Source organism: Apis laboriosa, unplaced genomic scaffold (genome assembly GCF_014066325.1).
Source record: "Apis laboriosa isolate Shangri-la unplaced genomic scaffold, ASM1406632v1 scaffold122_cov146, whole genome shotgun sequence".
Taxonomy (NCBI): domain Eukaryota; kingdom Metazoa; phylum Arthropoda; class Insecta; order Hymenoptera; family Apidae; genus Apis; species Apis laboriosa.
In genome coordinates this window covers 2,931,741-2,949,423 of record NW_025221084.1, presented here as the reverse complement: position 1 = coordinate 2,949,423, position 17,683 = coordinate 2,931,741, and the positions used below count along the sequence as shown (strand labels likewise).

The 17,683-nt window shown below is 30.3% G+C and overlaps 1 protein-coding gene across 4 annotated transcripts in view; it reads right to left on the bottom strand.

Annotated features, from left to right (window-relative positions):
• Nucleotides 1–17,683, bottom strand: part of LOC122720281 — a 44,506-nt gene that overhangs the window by 12,762 nt on the left and 14,061 nt on the right. The gene's annotated exons all lie outside the window — the stretch shown is intronic.

Below are 17,683 nucleotides of genomic sequence, written 5' to 3'. Positions count from 1 at the left end.
CAATGATCTAACGATTAGATCAATAATTAATTTCACACTTTTCATGTTCCAGATAAGTACCATTCATTTAATAATCCATTTCTTTTATATTTTAATTCATCAAATCTCCATCTTCCTCTAATTAAAAAATCCCTCTAGATCCCTAGATTCATTTAGATATCGCACAGAAAAATCTTCTTATCAACGAGTCACACTGTGCACACGATTTTCCTTTTCGATTTCGATTCGATCTTTCACTAACCCTCGAAAAAATATAATCATAGCGTGGCCCGCGAGTTTGACACACTGGTCGACCTACGACTCTCGGTTAACCGCGGTTCCTGCAGCGATAGTTGCACGGTCTATAGTGCGACCGATGCATACGCGGCGTTTGCACTCTACGTGCAATCTCATCGATTCCTTTTAACCTACATGTGAAGAGGTTAGTAAACCCGCTACCTAGCCAAAGCTGATGAGAATTTTTTCCCCTCATATGGTTTCCACCATTATATACTGTTGTACGATATTATTTAACTGATTAACACGCGTTTGATTCCTTATATCGATGGTATTGATTAGCTGAAAAGAAAGAACAATTCTTTTCTTTTTAATTTAAAATAAAATAATTTAAGAATTGAACATTCGTTGCGTGCATTTGTATTATTAATAACATCAGATTTTCATTGCACTCCATCCTTGATTCAATAAATCTCGAAAATAAGAGTTTAATTTTTGAATGAATGTTATTTGTATATAAAAATGAAAATATCTTTGCAAATGGCTATTTTCAAATTTTCAAACCTCTTAATTTCATGTATTTCAATAAAATATATTTAAATATACTTTACGTTCATCGATCGTGAAAGGTGAAAGGCAAATAACCCTTGACGGATCCGGAAGTTGATCGAGTATAATCGCGTTTAGAACGCGTTTTACGCAACCGATGCCGGCTTGTCGCGTCGTATAAGTCAACCGTCGGGATTCGTCTTCGTCGAAAGATCGAGCATTGTTTGATAATCAAGAGGAAACTGTTAATTGGATAGCCGTCGAATCGTTGGGCCGGCAATCAACAGGCCTGCTAATTGATTTATTCCTAATGAGCCTGACTCGCCTGAGTCGTCTCGCTTTGTACACGTGCAAATTCCTGCCTCGACCGGCCGTGAACGTGTAATTCGTAATGATAACGAGACGTTGATTGGACGTCGATTAGCGTCCAAGTCTCGTATGGATAAAACGTTTTCCCTTTCATCGATCGTGAAGGGTCGTTCCTTAGACAGTGATCCAACGATTTTTCGATTTTTCGACGAGATTTATTGAATTTTGGACGAAAGGATGGAGTGCAATGAAAATCTGATGTTATCGCGTAGAATATCGCGTAATTATATTCATTATGGCTTTTGTTCAGAGAATTTTAATATCGTCGAGGCAAATGTTTGTTCAAGATATCGATTATTTTTTTCCGTTCAAAATTGTTGTACATATTTTTAATTTGCTTCGTTTCAATATTTTCAATTAATCAGCTATTGAAGATACATTCGTTGCATAATAACGTTCGATCGATCGAACGTACGTTTTGTATAATTTTCTTTCTAGTTATAAATAATATTTCGAGTAAAACATTTTGATTTTGATAGAAAGAAAATTAAATCTATCGATTTTGATTTTTGCTTGGATCAATGGGACACTAATAATAAGCAAATAAGATAAATAACGATATTAAATAACGCTGAGATTTATTGATTAATAAATAATTAGTGTCTAAAATATATTTAAATTATATGTATACTATAATTGCCATTTACAATTTATGTGTTAACAATATAACTCCACATAACCAATTAATTGGAACTAAAGCATGTAGATTTATTATATTCATTTATCATAAGCATAAAATAATAGAAGAGAAAAAGAATGAAAACAATAAGTAAATGAGAATCTTTTATTAATACAAACGAGTAAATCTAACTTTAGAATTATGCAAATAACATATTATTGCAATATAATGTGCATGGCAGTCACATCCGGAACACTTAAGGAATCAATATAAGATAGATTCCTTTAAATCATTGTTTCCTGTTATTACATTCCTTTCTCACAAATACATATTTTCAAAATCCAAAATACTACGATCATCAATTCGTTATTACCTTTTTTTTAAAAATCTATCCAATCTTTTTCGTTTCGTTTCAATCTTTTTTTATTTTCACAATTTTTCGATTTTCCTATTTTCCATTGAACGACGAAGAGAGCCACGACGAAACATTTGGAAACAGAAACATTTGTGAATTTTCATTTTCGAAAATAAACCTGATATGGAACAGCTTGCGCGTGGGTGGAGCAGAAAATCTGACCTGGCAAGACGAGTACGTTCACCTTGCCCTTAAATAAGACTCTGGATCATCGTGTGCCGACCCATCGAAACAAGCGAGGAGGAGAGGATGCGAGAAAGGAAGAGAGAAAGAGAGAGAGAGAGATAGAGTGAGAGGAGAGGAGGACAGGTGGGCTAAGAGGAAGGATCACAGGTACATTAAAGAAACGAAGATCAACGGAGGAAAGGAGGTCGAATGCTTTGCGAGAAACCTGCAAACTGGCTTTTATCGTGGTTCAATGAGGGAAACAAAGATAAAGAAAGCAAACCAAACGTGAAAAAGCGAGATGAAGAGGCGTAGTGACAAGACGAATGAAGATGATTTGGAGAGCTTAATAGAAAAATAGAGTGCATTTCTCACGAAAAATTTTCAGATTAAGATTTGTAAACAGTTGATTTAATCAATTCTGATCGTGTTATTTTATATTAATATCTAAAACGCTATTTTATCTATCATCTATTAAATAGAAATCTAAGAATTATAAATTTTCCTATTTTCTTATTTTTAACAATAATTCTATAAAATTATTTAAAAAATGTTTCAAGAAACACGATGATATGATATTGTAATAAAAATTAATTAGCACAATATCACCACGTTATATTGAATTTTCCTGATACTAAATAATAATAACAAATTAGATAGATGTAGAGTATACTATTTTAAGCATGAGAACGTAACTTTATATTAAATAATTAAATCACCACCTCAATATAACTATTCTAATCAAAAAGTGTACCCAAAACACGAACTACACAAGTTATAATCGATAATCCAGAAACAATTATTGAAATTCCATGCTGGAAAATACTGCAACTATTCAACTTATTATTACCTTTCCAGTTAACGCATCGAAAACGTAATTCTGTGCGTATCTATTCGAAACAAAATTTAATCTCATTAATATTATTTATAAAAACATTCAAAAATTTCCTATATTCAAATTTCTTATAATCTCATTATTACGTTAGATTAAGTTAATTAACCTACTGTAATTCGTTACAAACTTATCGGCTCTTTGCTACCCTTCTTTGCTACCAAACGAGCGATCGGGGCGAACAAAAGGTTCCAAATAACGATCGAAAGGTTTTCGCAACACGGGTTGCAGAGAAATCGTAAATCAAGAACAAGACAGTGAACACGAATGCTCGTTTCGTCGGATGGAAAAGGCAAATGGGGAATCGTGGCTTGTTGTCTCGAAAACATCGGTCAACGGTACATATATATATATATATACCGGATTGCAAATATCGGGGAATGGAATTGGAGAAACTGGTCGCGCCGCATGAATGACACATGAACGACACTCGAACATCGTTTTGGAAAGCAAAAGGAGCAAAGCAGGGGAACGCAGCGTGCCTTGATACTCTATACATGGTCATGTGTGTCAGAGCCACGATACCCTGGCGTCTTCCACGCCTGGTTCAAGTGTGATGTGCGCGATCCTTTTTGGATCAGAGATCGTTGACATCGATGGGCTTTTCCCCATATACGATTTTTTTGCCTCTTCGTTTCGCTCGAGTTGAATTTGATTTTATTAACATATTTTGACATGGCAACGGATACTTTTTCCTTTCGCAACGAGAGATTGTTGCGAAATAATCCCTCTTCGATTGGAAATTTTCTTTTCCTTGTATGAAACGAATAATATAAATGTATATTTGATAAATTCTCTTTCGAATATTTTTATTACGTATCCTATGCTTTATCGTTGTCACGCTGGTTAATTAAAAAATATTTCTGAAATATAAATTCTTTTCGAAAAAATGAACTAAATATATAAGACACAAAGTAAAAATTAATTAAGATCCTTATTTATCCTTTTATCTTTATTTTCTCGAATTCCTTGTCAATATAATCATATTTTTCAATCATTAATAATTAAATTTTTCTATGAAAAATTTTCTCTTGCACGATTTTTTCTTATTATTAATTTCCTTTTTTTAAAAATATTTTTTCATCCTGGATAATTACAATATGGGAAATAATTCTGTGCGTGAAAGATAATATTAATACTTGGAAGAAACCAATCATCGTGTCAAAGTATCACCTATCATGAGCCTCCCTAGTAAATTTTCTACGCGCTGCATGTATAATTTATCCGTGTATATTCTTTAAGAATTGCGTGTAATAAAACGTGCAGTTTGTAAAGCAATATTATCACAGACAATACCATATTATTCAGATTGGAATAGATGGACGTCAATTCTTGTGCCGCCCAGGACGTTTTCATGTCCATGGAAACCCCACAGGCTTCCAGTTGTTTCGATTGGATATATCTGCCTTGTTTCTTTCGTTCCTTGCGCTTCATCGTCTTCTTTTTCGTCTTCAATAACATCCTTTCCGTGTACACCCTTTTCCTCTTCATACGCTTGTATGAATCGAAGACACACGACCTTACATCGTCCATCCCTCCCATCTTACCATTTATCACGTTCCATTTATCATTGGAGGAATCAACGTTCAAATTGCCACCCTTCTACTTTACGATCCATTGTTCGTCACTCGCCCCACGATACTTAACACCGTGCATCGATTTGAATTCTCATTCTCGAAATTACAAATTCTACGCTTATATGTTGTTCTAACGATGGACAAGAATCGCTCGATATCACATTAAAAGGATTCAAAAATCGATTTTGGACGTGGTGTTTATATCCTTCGATTTTTATTCGACGAATCATTTTTAATAAATATTATTTTATTTTGAAATAATCGATTGATTGTTTTTCTTTTTAGACGAATAATTTAAAATTAAAATAATTTTCTTACTAAAAACATGATTCTTTGTTTAATTAAAATTTATCATTGACAAATCATATCATCTTTTAGAATATTTTAATCTATTTTAAAATAATTTTAAGAGATCTTGAGATTTATTTTATGGATTATAGTTTTATATTATTTTTTGGTAAAACGATGAATCGATTTTAAATTTATATTTACTTGATATCTTGTATCAATTATTCATTGATACGTTTCATCATTATTGATTTTCGATTTACATTAATTATTCCTTGATTATGATCATACATAGAATTTAATTTTTTATTATCTATACATCCTCATCTCTTGTAAGTTGAATTAACGATTGGAATAATAATAAATTTACGTCAATGTTTTTATAATGAATGAGGAATCGCGCGTTATGATACCACGTCGTTGGTTTTAATCGATTTTCTGAATATCGAGTTTAATATATTTCATGCAATTTCACGAGAAGTTTCGTGATGAACCAGCTGTGATTTCGTCCATTAATTTAATATTTCGTGATCGATAAATTAACGATTATTATACATGTAAGTATTGTGTTACTTGGAAGTTCGTGTAGCCTTTCGTTTGTTTCGAATACTGGCTGTTAACGAAATAATTATTTCGTTATTTAAATAATTCTTATCCATTTTGACTCTGGTCGAGTCAATTTAGAACAAAGACTTGAAATACTTTATTAATACATCTTCCACGTTGTCTTCCTTCTTAAGACAATCTATCGAGACAGCGATGTTGAAAACGTGTTATAATTTTTGACGTAAACCTTTGCCCATAATAAATATTAAATTCAGAGTAAAGGGTTTATGAAAGAAACTTCGTCAAACTAGATATAGACAGTGAAAACTTTTTAAACAGTATAGACAGTCTTTTCAAGTTTCTTGTCACTTTTCTTCTGATATTTTTAGAGACATTCTTAACAATCTTAATTACCAAGTTAAAAAACCTGCAAATTGTCTCTTTTTCTTCCAACCAATTCAAAATTCTATTTAATCTCTAATTTATCGAAAAAGAGATAACGAAATAAACACGTATCATCTTTCGATTCTCCTCTTGCTTTTTATCAATCCCCCCTAATTTCGAATAAATGAAATTGGAAAAAGAAATCTCATAGAGAAGAATTAAATACAAATCATATAAGATAATTACGTGAACTTCTTCTTCAATTTGATCAAGACATCGTTCAACACGAAACATTTCTCACTTGGTCTCCATTTATCGAAATTGATTGGCATACAAAATTTTAACGTTCAAACGTTATCGAATTTTTGAATTTCCGTTTTTAATTCGATAAATGTTAAATTTTAATCGAGGATGAAAATATAAACTCGCGATAGAGCTGAACGACACTAGTAGTACACTAACAATTGCGTTGTTACCAAGTCTGGTTTGATTGCGTCCCTGTAGGGGGTGCGCATGTGCGGCTTTCCTACCCTTAAGTTGTTGATGACAACGTAGTCAGAACGATTATCGTTATTTATTTTATTATCGTTGGTACGATGAGCGAAGAAACAAAATTTGAAATAAAGGAAAGAGATAAAGAGGAAGCAATATCATTTGAATAATAATTTGGTCGATAAATCAATTATTTTAATGTTTATTTTATATTTAATATCTTTAGATATTTATTATATGATTTTAGTACGAAAATAAGAAATTTATTTATGTGAAGTATTTATATTCTCTGCATCCACATTTCTTTGGTTTAGATTTGATATAAATGTACAATTTTTTGTACTTTTGATGAAAATTAAAGGAAACTTGAAGAATTAATATTATTACTCATCTTGTACTTTTTTTATTATTATTTAATTTATTAAAATGATCGAACATTTGATCGTATAAATCATTTTATTTATTCGAATAAAAATTTTATTTTGAAAAGGTAATTTCATCTCGTTTCAATTCTTCCGTTTTTATCGGAAACGACTCTTTCACCTTCGATTTTCCACGTTTCAAATTCCCGATTATCCGTAAACAGGATTAATACAGTGAACGAAATATAAATTTTTTAAAAGCCGATAATCAATTGTGACGTCATTTGAATTCGTTATTCGTTCGATCACCGTTTCGAAAAAAAGCGGCCTTACCTTTCAGTGAATTTTAAAGTCTCGATTTAAATTTAGATATTCTATTATTGATAATCAAACATGAAATAATCGATTGATTGTTTTTCTTTTTAGACGAATAATTTAAAATTAAAATAATTTTCTTACTAAAAACATGATTCTTTGTTTAATTAAAATTTATCATTGACAAATCATATCATCTTTTAGAATATTTTAATCTATTTTAAAATAATTAATTTTGATTAAAAATTGAAAGACATAATAAAGGTTGTCATTTAATAACAACTTTCACGTGCCATTTGTGATTACAAGTCTTATTGCTGTATTATAAGTTATTTATAAACAAATTATTGATGGAACAATTTTACTTGCTCGTAATTTCATTGTTAACTACGCTTAATAAGAACAACTTTCTCAGAAATATTTCAAAGAGGCGAATAGTGAAAAAGTTCAAGGTTATTTGATCACGAAAGCCATTTGGTCAAAGCACCAATCGTTAAATGATATAAAAAGAACCAAAAACATTTATTTTTTTATTTAAACAATTTTTCTTTATACAATTTATAAATTTGTATTATTTTTAGATTTTTAAATCATCGATATTTTCAATATTTAAAAATTTCGTATTTTAATATTCATCATCCCCATTCGATAATTCTTTGCTTAATTTATCATCGATATTTTTTTTACGTGATATTGATACACGGAATACGATAGGTTCAATAAATAATAATTGAATTTTCTAAAGTTTTCGAAAAAACAAGTTCGAATGCGTTAAAAATTCAAAGGAGTCGCGTGTTTTGTCGCAGGTTGTTAACCAAATTATTTATAATTATTTACAATTAGTTTACCCCACATTGAAATTCCTAAGTTCAAGGTTTCCAGCAAACGAAGATTTAAAAAGATGATCCTGCGCATTGATAATACGTACTTCGTGGAAAACCTTCGAATTTTTAAATTTTATCTCTCAAATGGCGAGGATGAACTTTTATTCGTATAAAACTTTTCGTAATTTCATTTAGCTTAGCAGAGGAAATTTTGTACGCGAACAAGAGATTTTTGCGAAATTAAAATTACCGAAGGCGTTACATAACATGATGTAATATAAAATGTTTTTCTCATATATATGTTTATTACAAGCGAAAGATTGAAAAACAAGGAAGATAATTCACGTTTTTACAGAGATTTTTGTTGCTCTTTTTTGCGCATCCTAAAAGATGCATCCTATTTTTTTTTTTTTATTAATTATACTGTACTGTAATTACGAAAATCCAAAGTTTATACAAACATCTTTGAAAACCATAACTCATGTTTACTGGAAAAATGTTATTGGAATAATAGTTCTGCAAAAAAAAAAAAAGAAAAGAAAAAAAAGGATTTTTCCATGCTATCCACTCTATTCTCAACTTTAATGGATAATATTTTCCAGAATGAAATATTTCCCGTATTATCGTCATTTCTCTTATAAATTCATACAGGCAAACTTCGTCAGAATCGCCAGTACATTACGGGATCTTATGAGTTCCAAGATATATCGTGCCATTATGTTAAAAGTAATGAGTGTTTCCGAGCAGAAAGTGTCTGATCTCCACCTATTTGTTGTCGAAATTTCAGATATTTTTCATAAAAAAGAATAGAAGAGTTATGTTGATGTATATACCTAGCTTTACGTTTAGATCCCGTTAGAAGCGAGGAAATAATCGAACACTTCCACTTGAAAAAGTTTTTTTTACGTCAAGTCAATGCAATTTTTTTTTTATTAAAGATTATTTGCATTAAACTTATTATTATAAAAATTAGATAAATATTATACCGATCGTATTTTTATTTTATCTATAATACTTATTAAACTGTTTTTCGTAATTTAACTATTCTAATTTTATTAAAAAAAATATGATGTTTCCAAAGAAATTTGAAATACTTATCCTATATGAATTTAAACTAGGCTATGATGCAGTTGCAGCAGGTTAGAATACAAATGTGGTTTTTGGAATGGTCAAATTTGTGAAAGATATAATTCATAATATTATTTATATCTTTCTAATTAATTCTTTTTTTAATCCACGTTGAACAATACATTAACAAAATACTTTTGACGACGTATTCTATTTGTTATGTCATTTATCCTCTACTATTATACGAAATAATCAATCATTTAAAAACTATTTTTCAAAAAAAAGTTTTTAGAATTTATTCATTAACATCACAAATTATTCCTAAACTAAGCCAGAAGAAAAATACATTTCCTAAATCAGAATTCTATCAATTTTTTAGAAATCAATGCCCAATACTTGCACGTTTCATCGGTTGTTCGATTAATGCTTTCGATTGCCGGCCGCTCGAATACTTCCGTGACCCAGTCTCGGTCAATTTCGACGGAGCACGCTTTTATTCCCTGCGATATGCAGTTTGCGAATGAACAGGGGATCCATGTCATCCCCCCTCGATCCGTGCCGTGTAGAAATTCCAACTTGGTCGAGTGCAGAGTTCAAGGTTCCTCGAGAGCATCGTCGCTCGTGCGAGATGATTGGTTTTCGCTCTGTCGACCATCCTAACGACTCCGTCGAGCCTTGCTTTCTCGTTGCACCGCGTGTGCGCACACATGGATTTCTGCATTCCCAGTTCGTGACAGACAATGCGATCTAACCGATCAACCATGTGAAACTTATTTTTCTAATCTTCCCCCCTTTCTTTCTCGATTGAAAAAGAGCGATGGGTTCGAACCGAACTCGAAACAAAAAGAACAAGAAACTCGTAACTTTTAATTCGATTAATTTTCGATCCATAACCGATCCAATAATCATTTAAAGAGCGTAAAAAGTAATATATATATGATTTTATTAACATTGGAAAAAGCTTGCCAATTTTCCATTACTCGTTTCAAACACTAATTTTCCACGAATTAAAATCCATAAGTTCAGATAAAAGGAGATGCGTTTTATTAAAATATATTGGTCTAATTAAAAATATTTTTCAGAAAATCCGTATGATAAAAATTCCTTTCGATTCAAGATTCTCGATTTTACTTTATGCGCGTATAATTAATTCAAGGCATGCGTTTCATCAATCTGATCAATCGAATACTTCCAAATCAAAGCTAATTAATTCGCTCGTTAACATCGAGTACGATTGCACGCGTAGATTTGCGATTCTGGTGCTTCAATTGATGGCCTCTCTTCAAAGCGCGACACATAGAAAGTTGAACGAACATTTCATCCGGTTATATGGGTTTCGATTAAAAAGTATCCTGAATCGTTGCTATAATTCATCGAGAGGACATCTGTATGTACAAGGTGTCATTATAATTTCTACTAGAGGTTATCTTGTACATAAATTTTAATAATATATGTTATATGTATTCTATGTGCAAAAATAAGATGAGAGCATAATTATATTTATTAATAATAATTATTATTAATAATTATTATTAATAATATGTTATAAAAACTAAGAATGTATTTGAAGAATGAAAGAAAGAAATATATATTATATCAAAATTGTTAATATCAGGAATATTAAATGATATAATATGTAATTTTCAAGAATAATTATAGAATAAATATAAAAATAAATAATAATAAATATAAAATAATATAAAATAATATATATTATTTTATATTAATAATAATATAAAAATAAATAAAAATAAGAATAAATATTTTCTATTTTACTTGACAAATAAATTACAATTTTATCTTTCAATATTTATATAAATGCTTTAAACATATTCTATATATATATAGTATTTTCAAAAATTGCAAATATTAACTAACCATCACACAAATTTAATATTAATATTAAATTTAAACTACGTATAAAATATATATTAATGATTTCAATAAAAGATTTATTTATTAAAAGTTTATAAAGCATAAACTTTGAGATTTTTGAGTGGAGATACGTATGTGTATATAAAATTAAGTTTCTTCACGTTTCATATTTTTATACATGTATCGTATCAAGTTTTCTCACGTCCCATATCTTCCTTATAATTGCTTAATAAATCATTTAAAACATTTTATCTGTACAATCATTTTTTATTATTTCGAAAATTTATACGAAAATTATGGGGGCACCCTGTATACGTACGTGTGCATACACGATAATGAATCCACGCGTGGGTCGATTAAGATGAAAGATAGATACAATTTAGCGTGCAACTTGCTGGAGGATAAATAGACCACGACTAATATCGTTTCTAGTTATTAAACAGCTCCTCACTCTCTTCATTTTTTCCCCAATCCTTTCGATAATCTTGATAATCAAATATCTAGTGTACGAACAAAAGAATTGGATTTCGAGACTAACTAGTTATCGATCTGATTGATCATTTCATGATCGTTGATTTTTCAAATGTTAATAGATGGATTAAAAATAAAACTTTCTCTAATTTATTTAAACATATTTATTATTGATTAATAATAATTAATAAATAAATAAACTAATTTAAAATTTTCATTGTATCGTTTAATATTAACTAGTCAGATTTTTAAGTGATCTCTTATCATGAATAAGGACACTTGTTGGTTTTCACACGAAATGAGTGATGATCGACCCAAATTATATAGAATAGCATAATTTTTCATTCGTATAAGATAACGATCTACAATATACGATAAAAATTATAAGTTAGAAAATTTTTGATAACCTAATAATGCTAACTTGTTTAAAAAAATTAAGAAACGTTCAACAATATATGGAATCAATCAATTTGCCTACCAAATGATTCATTTATCAACATTGCAATCGAGAAAATAAAATACTTGGTTTCAATTCAACCAAGTATCTTTAGTGTTATCGCAGATCGTTAATATAATTAAGAAAAGTAACAGAAAAAGGTTATCAGATAGAGCATACGACACGAGGTTATCAGATAGAGATACGACATAACATTCTACTCTCCAATATTAAATAACGAGATGAATGTAACGATTTCGATATCGCAATTTTTCGAATTCCTCATACTCGAAAACATCGAGCAATAAAATAAATGACAATTCCCGGTCGAGGAATCCAGTGGGCGCATTCGCTAATGCACTCGCGCCCTAATTAATTTTTTTACAGAATTTCCTGCAAGTCAACTGTGGTCGCGTGTAACTGAAGCGTTTCAGAAAGTGTATGGCCGTAGGCAAGTAATTAAACAATGTCATAAAGGAAACAATTTGTCCCAGTGATGGCATGCTCGTATAACACTGTTCGAGCACACACCTCTCTAATAATTTCAACTCGATTAATCATCCCTGATTTTACAATAAATTCCAATTAAAAAATTTGAAAAGGATTATATTCGATTCTTTTTTCTTTTTTTATTTTATTTATGTTGGAATATTTTTCTCTTTCGTGCGTTTAATTTTTCTTCTGGTGATATAAAAAATTTATGAAGCGATTCTAAACACTCGAGACGAAAAGTGATATGTAATAGTTATCTAAATAATTTAGATTTTTTATCAATGAAGCGAGACTTTTTCATCTCACCCCATATTTTCAATAAATTTCTCTATAATTGGGTAATAAATAAATAAATAAATAAATATAGAAAATAAATTAGAATCGCTTGCAATAAAGGGTACATGGACTCCAATATTTTTTAAAAACATTCCTTCGTTTACCAACCCTTCGCCCTTTAATTATTCTTCGAATTTCAATAAGAAAAATCGAGATTACCGAAATTAATACGAAAATTAATAAGATTCAAATTAGAAAGACGACTTTGAAAATTGTTCACCGCGTATAAATTACTTAATCACGGTTCTTGGATCGTGTAAAGGGTTACAGTTTTATCGCGACAAACATCATTTCACGTGCATCTACTTAATATCAACGACTTCTAAACCTATGGTTTATTAACCTATGGTGATATCGTTGCAACCATGACACGGGCCAATTTTATCGATTTTCATTATCGTGCACGCAAAGTGTTTATGAAACAAAACTAAACGCTTTGAGATAGGGATCGTGCTTGCATAAGGAACACAGAGACAACGCACCTCATAAAATGGAGTTCCGTTTGTTACTGCGAAAAAGGGGGATTCCCTTATCTAAGGAACGAGATCCGCCATATGGTCTCTCCATTACGTTCTCTGCTACTATTTATTCGTAAATCCGTGTAAAGATACGTAAGAATAATTTTATGCCGCGTTTATACTGGTAAGCAGTGAACAGAGAGTAAAAAAAATGGTGAAAAAATACCAACCGGTTCATTTAGAAGATGCTACTTTTGGTGGAAGAGATAAATCTTTTTGAAATAATTATTTTATTTTTTGTTCGATATAATTATACAAAAATTAGATTTTCTTTTTGTATTTTTTGATTCGATGATAAAATATATTTTTTTGCAAAAAACTTATTATCTGAAATAATCAAATAAATCACTTGAAAATAATATTTATTTCTTTTAAATATCATTATATTTTATCCTAAGAAAACATTTTCATATTTTTGTATATGAAATAACAAATATCCATATAAAATAATTTTTCTTTCTCCTAATTAAATCAAATAATATTTAATTTAAAAATATAACACAACGAATAAAAAATGAAGTTTACAAATTATATTCAAATAATTATTTCAAGAAAAATTTTTCTCTCAATGATATGTCGATGTTATAATAGTTTTAAAATTGCTTAAACCAAGAAGGAAATGGAATAGTGAAAAATTAAAAAGAAGAATGCGCCTAGATCGACAAAATTGACGTCACTTCTTAATATACGATTTCATTATCTATACATCAAAAGATCTGTTCACGAATAATTCGCGAGGATAGTTGCGAGTCACGTGGACGAGGCATTATTGGACGCGATTATCGAGCGCACGTGAACAAAGTGCCTCGTATGTAAAAAGTTTTACGACGTTGAGACCATACCTTGGACGAAGATTCCATAAAGCGGGTGGTTTAATACGTTGTCACGCGAACGGAAAGAAAATCGATGAACGATCAAATTAAGTTTAAAGAAATTGACGGTTTTGGGTTAAATTTTGCGAGACCTGTGCAAGATTTCATTTTGATAATTTTTGAATGTAGGCCTTGCTCGAGAATTTTTTTCGATATTATTTATCAAATCGAAATACGCGTGGAAAATGTAAATGTCGATAAATTTGACGTATATCACTACGATGATGTTTCCTTATTTACAGATTTCTTTACGATACGATGATTTAATTTATTTATAATTATTTTCACGATTGTTAATTCAATTGTTTATTTAAAATTAACGAAAAGCGTTATTTAAAGCGATATAATATTCGTTCGACGAGAGCAGAGAGAAATACGACCGTTCCTCTCCGTGTCCGGAAAGCGACTTCGAAATATTTCGGAAATGTATACAATCGATTTGTTGTCATTTCTTGTGGCGCGATTTACGTATCGTATCATGGCTTTCGTCAATTATTAATATTGATACATTTTAATACAATAATAGTAACAATTTTTTTTAAATGTTTGAAATATTTTGATACAAAAAAGATAAAAAAATTGCAAATAATTTATAAATATCAATAATTTTATATTTATATTTATTTTACCGTGCTAAATCGATATTAATTTGTTTCATAAAATAGAAAAAAAAATATGTAGCATAATTTTTTATCGTTCAAATTTTATCGTCAATTATTAAGTAAATTCAAAAAGATTATAAATCAAATAATGAAAGAATTGGACGTTGTATTATATTTATGTATCGTGAAACAACGAAATATCACAAAGTATCAATTTTTACGAGTTTTATAAAAAACTAAAAATTTTCAATCGTAAGCAAAACGTATAATTTTTCACTTCTTTCTCATCAACAACGTAAGACTTACGATTAAACTTACAAAATAGAATATCGATTAGGCATCTTTCTCCAATTATCTTATTCATCTTTAGGAGGATCTATTCACAGAGAGAAGTATAAAAAATATCGATAAATTATTTATTAATTTATAAACAATAATTTAAGTTTGCATTAAATGAAACACAGAAGATTGAAATAGAAATCTTCGTCATCTCCTTTTAACCAAAATTCGATTGTTTCATTTTAACAAATAAATCTTATCTGACATTTTTATATATCAACTTTCGTATTTGATCTTTGATCTAGAATCGATCCTTCAAAGGTGTTGTACGAATATATTAACACACTTTACACGTTTTTTTCACATAGAAGAATTTACTTATATTATCGAATAGATCGTTCTTCGAATCTGATTTGAGTAGGTGATTCGATTCTAGGAAGTCGGATATGCGCATTTTCTCGTAGAACATTAACGCGTAAAATTGCTTGACCATAACTAACATACGTTTCCCGATACCCACGCTTGACCTTTCCAAGTTGGAAGGCGCGACTGGGCAAAAAAAAAAAAAAAAAAAAAAAAATCCTCTTAGAGAATCGTTACGTCATTATATATATCCACAATTATGCATTTGCTTATGACACTTGGAATCAAATGTGAAATATTGCTCGATGATGAAGAATCTATCATTCTTTCGTGTCTTTTACGATTAATTAAACGAATTGTTAAATATTTGAATTTAATTAGATAGCTTGGCATTTTTGACAGCTTGAAACTTTAGGATATATATTCTTCTCTCTCGATCCTTTTTCTTGTAATTTTTTTTTTTTTTTAATAATCATTGAAAGAATAATCATTGATTGTCATATTTCCAATATTGTATTACAATGTATCGTTAAATTATTATTATCATTGTATATTTCATCAACGATTAAAACTCTTGAACGATTAAGCAAAATGTGAAGGATTTTAAATAATTTTAAATATGATTCCTCTCGCTTCGAAATTTGCAATTATTAAAACATCAGGATCCAACAATTTCTCTTACAGGCCATCAAGATTAATCGAATCCGGGGAGGCGAACAATATAATTCCCTTTCGAATTAACATTTTTATCAAGGGGAGAACGAAAGGAGAGGAAAAAGTTATGAGAAAAAAAAAAAAAATTGATACAAACACCTCGTTTAATCGTTGGATCGCGGTTCACTGGCCACTAACGATCCGGAGAAAAGCAATTGCTGTCTTTCTTTGCTGCCCGACAAAACGAGCGAGAAAAGTAAAGATGTTTTCCTTCGTCTATGCTCTCTCGCGTTTCCTAAGAGGATCCTGACACATCCACCATTTGTACAGACTGGCCAAGAAGAAGCTGTTCTCCTCTTCGTCCGAGATGCCACGAAACCGCGATTAAGTTCTTTCTTTCAGTGTTGTTGTTCGATTTCACGCCGATTTTAACGTTTCTCCAGATAGTATCTTTCTTTATTAGAATTTTCCTTCGAAATTTTACGATTGAACATATCTTTTGTCATGTTTGATATATGCAGTTGAATTTTTGTGATAACAGATTGGAATTGTCTTTTAATAAATCATAATTTTAATCAATCTCTTCGATATTCGAGAATCTAGAATCTTTGAACTTTTATTCTGTGATTTAGCTTTTATAATATATGTAATATAGGAAAATAGTTAGATTTTCCAAGTTTTTTTTAGTTAAAAAGCAGAGTATTTGGTATTTATTTTTCCATTCTTCCGTAAATCTTTAAGATTTTCTATTAAACATCTTTCTGAATTTTATATTTTTGATTGAAAAATTCAATATTCAAAAGTAATCGGATTGTATAACTTGATTCAACTTCAAAATAAATAATTATGCGCCATTTTTCGTATATCTTTCACTATTCATCCCAATCTTTCAAGTGAAATTCAAATCCAAGTAGAAATTTAATGCGAACACGTAATTAAATAAATGGAAATCTATATTTTCTTTTATAGCATCGTAAAAATAACAAATTCAATGATCTTTAAAAAAAAAAAAAAGTTAGAAAGTCAACATGTGCAATAGAGATCTAGAAACAGTCTACTTTATTCGTCCTAGTAAGGCGCAAAGAAAATGTAATAAAACTTGAGATTTCTTCAGATGTTTCGAAATAAAACAAACATTTCCAAACCGATCCGAACCATCTTCTTCTTACACTCTACTTATTCGAAGTCTATCATTTAAAACTATTGTTCTTCTCCTTTCAAATTAATTATACGCGAAGAATAACACAGAACTTTAAATTTATAAATTCATCCCTGCCCGCCAATCATTCACCATTCCAATCTCGAGACGTACATTCAGACATACATAATCTTCAATTAAAAAGAAAGAAATTTCTCAACGATGGTCGCATCGATCCATCACAATATTTTCCATGCTCTATCTGTGCAACAAATTTCACAATTCTCTCGATGCGTGACGATCTCTCGACGCCTCCGCGAGGAAGGGGAGGGAAAGAAAAAAGAAGAAGAAAAATAAAATAAACAGGGCGAACGTGTTAACACGGCGCGAAGTGTGTTACCCGCGATGAGAGACGCGGATGAATCTGAAAATCTGGGTTTTCGAGCTGTGTTGGTAACGGTGATCCTGCTGTATAAATAATTGATGAGGGGACTCGAGCCGATTTGTAATTGTAATTTCGCGGGATACTTGGCCAGTTAAGCAACGTAATTACCAAGCGGACTCGT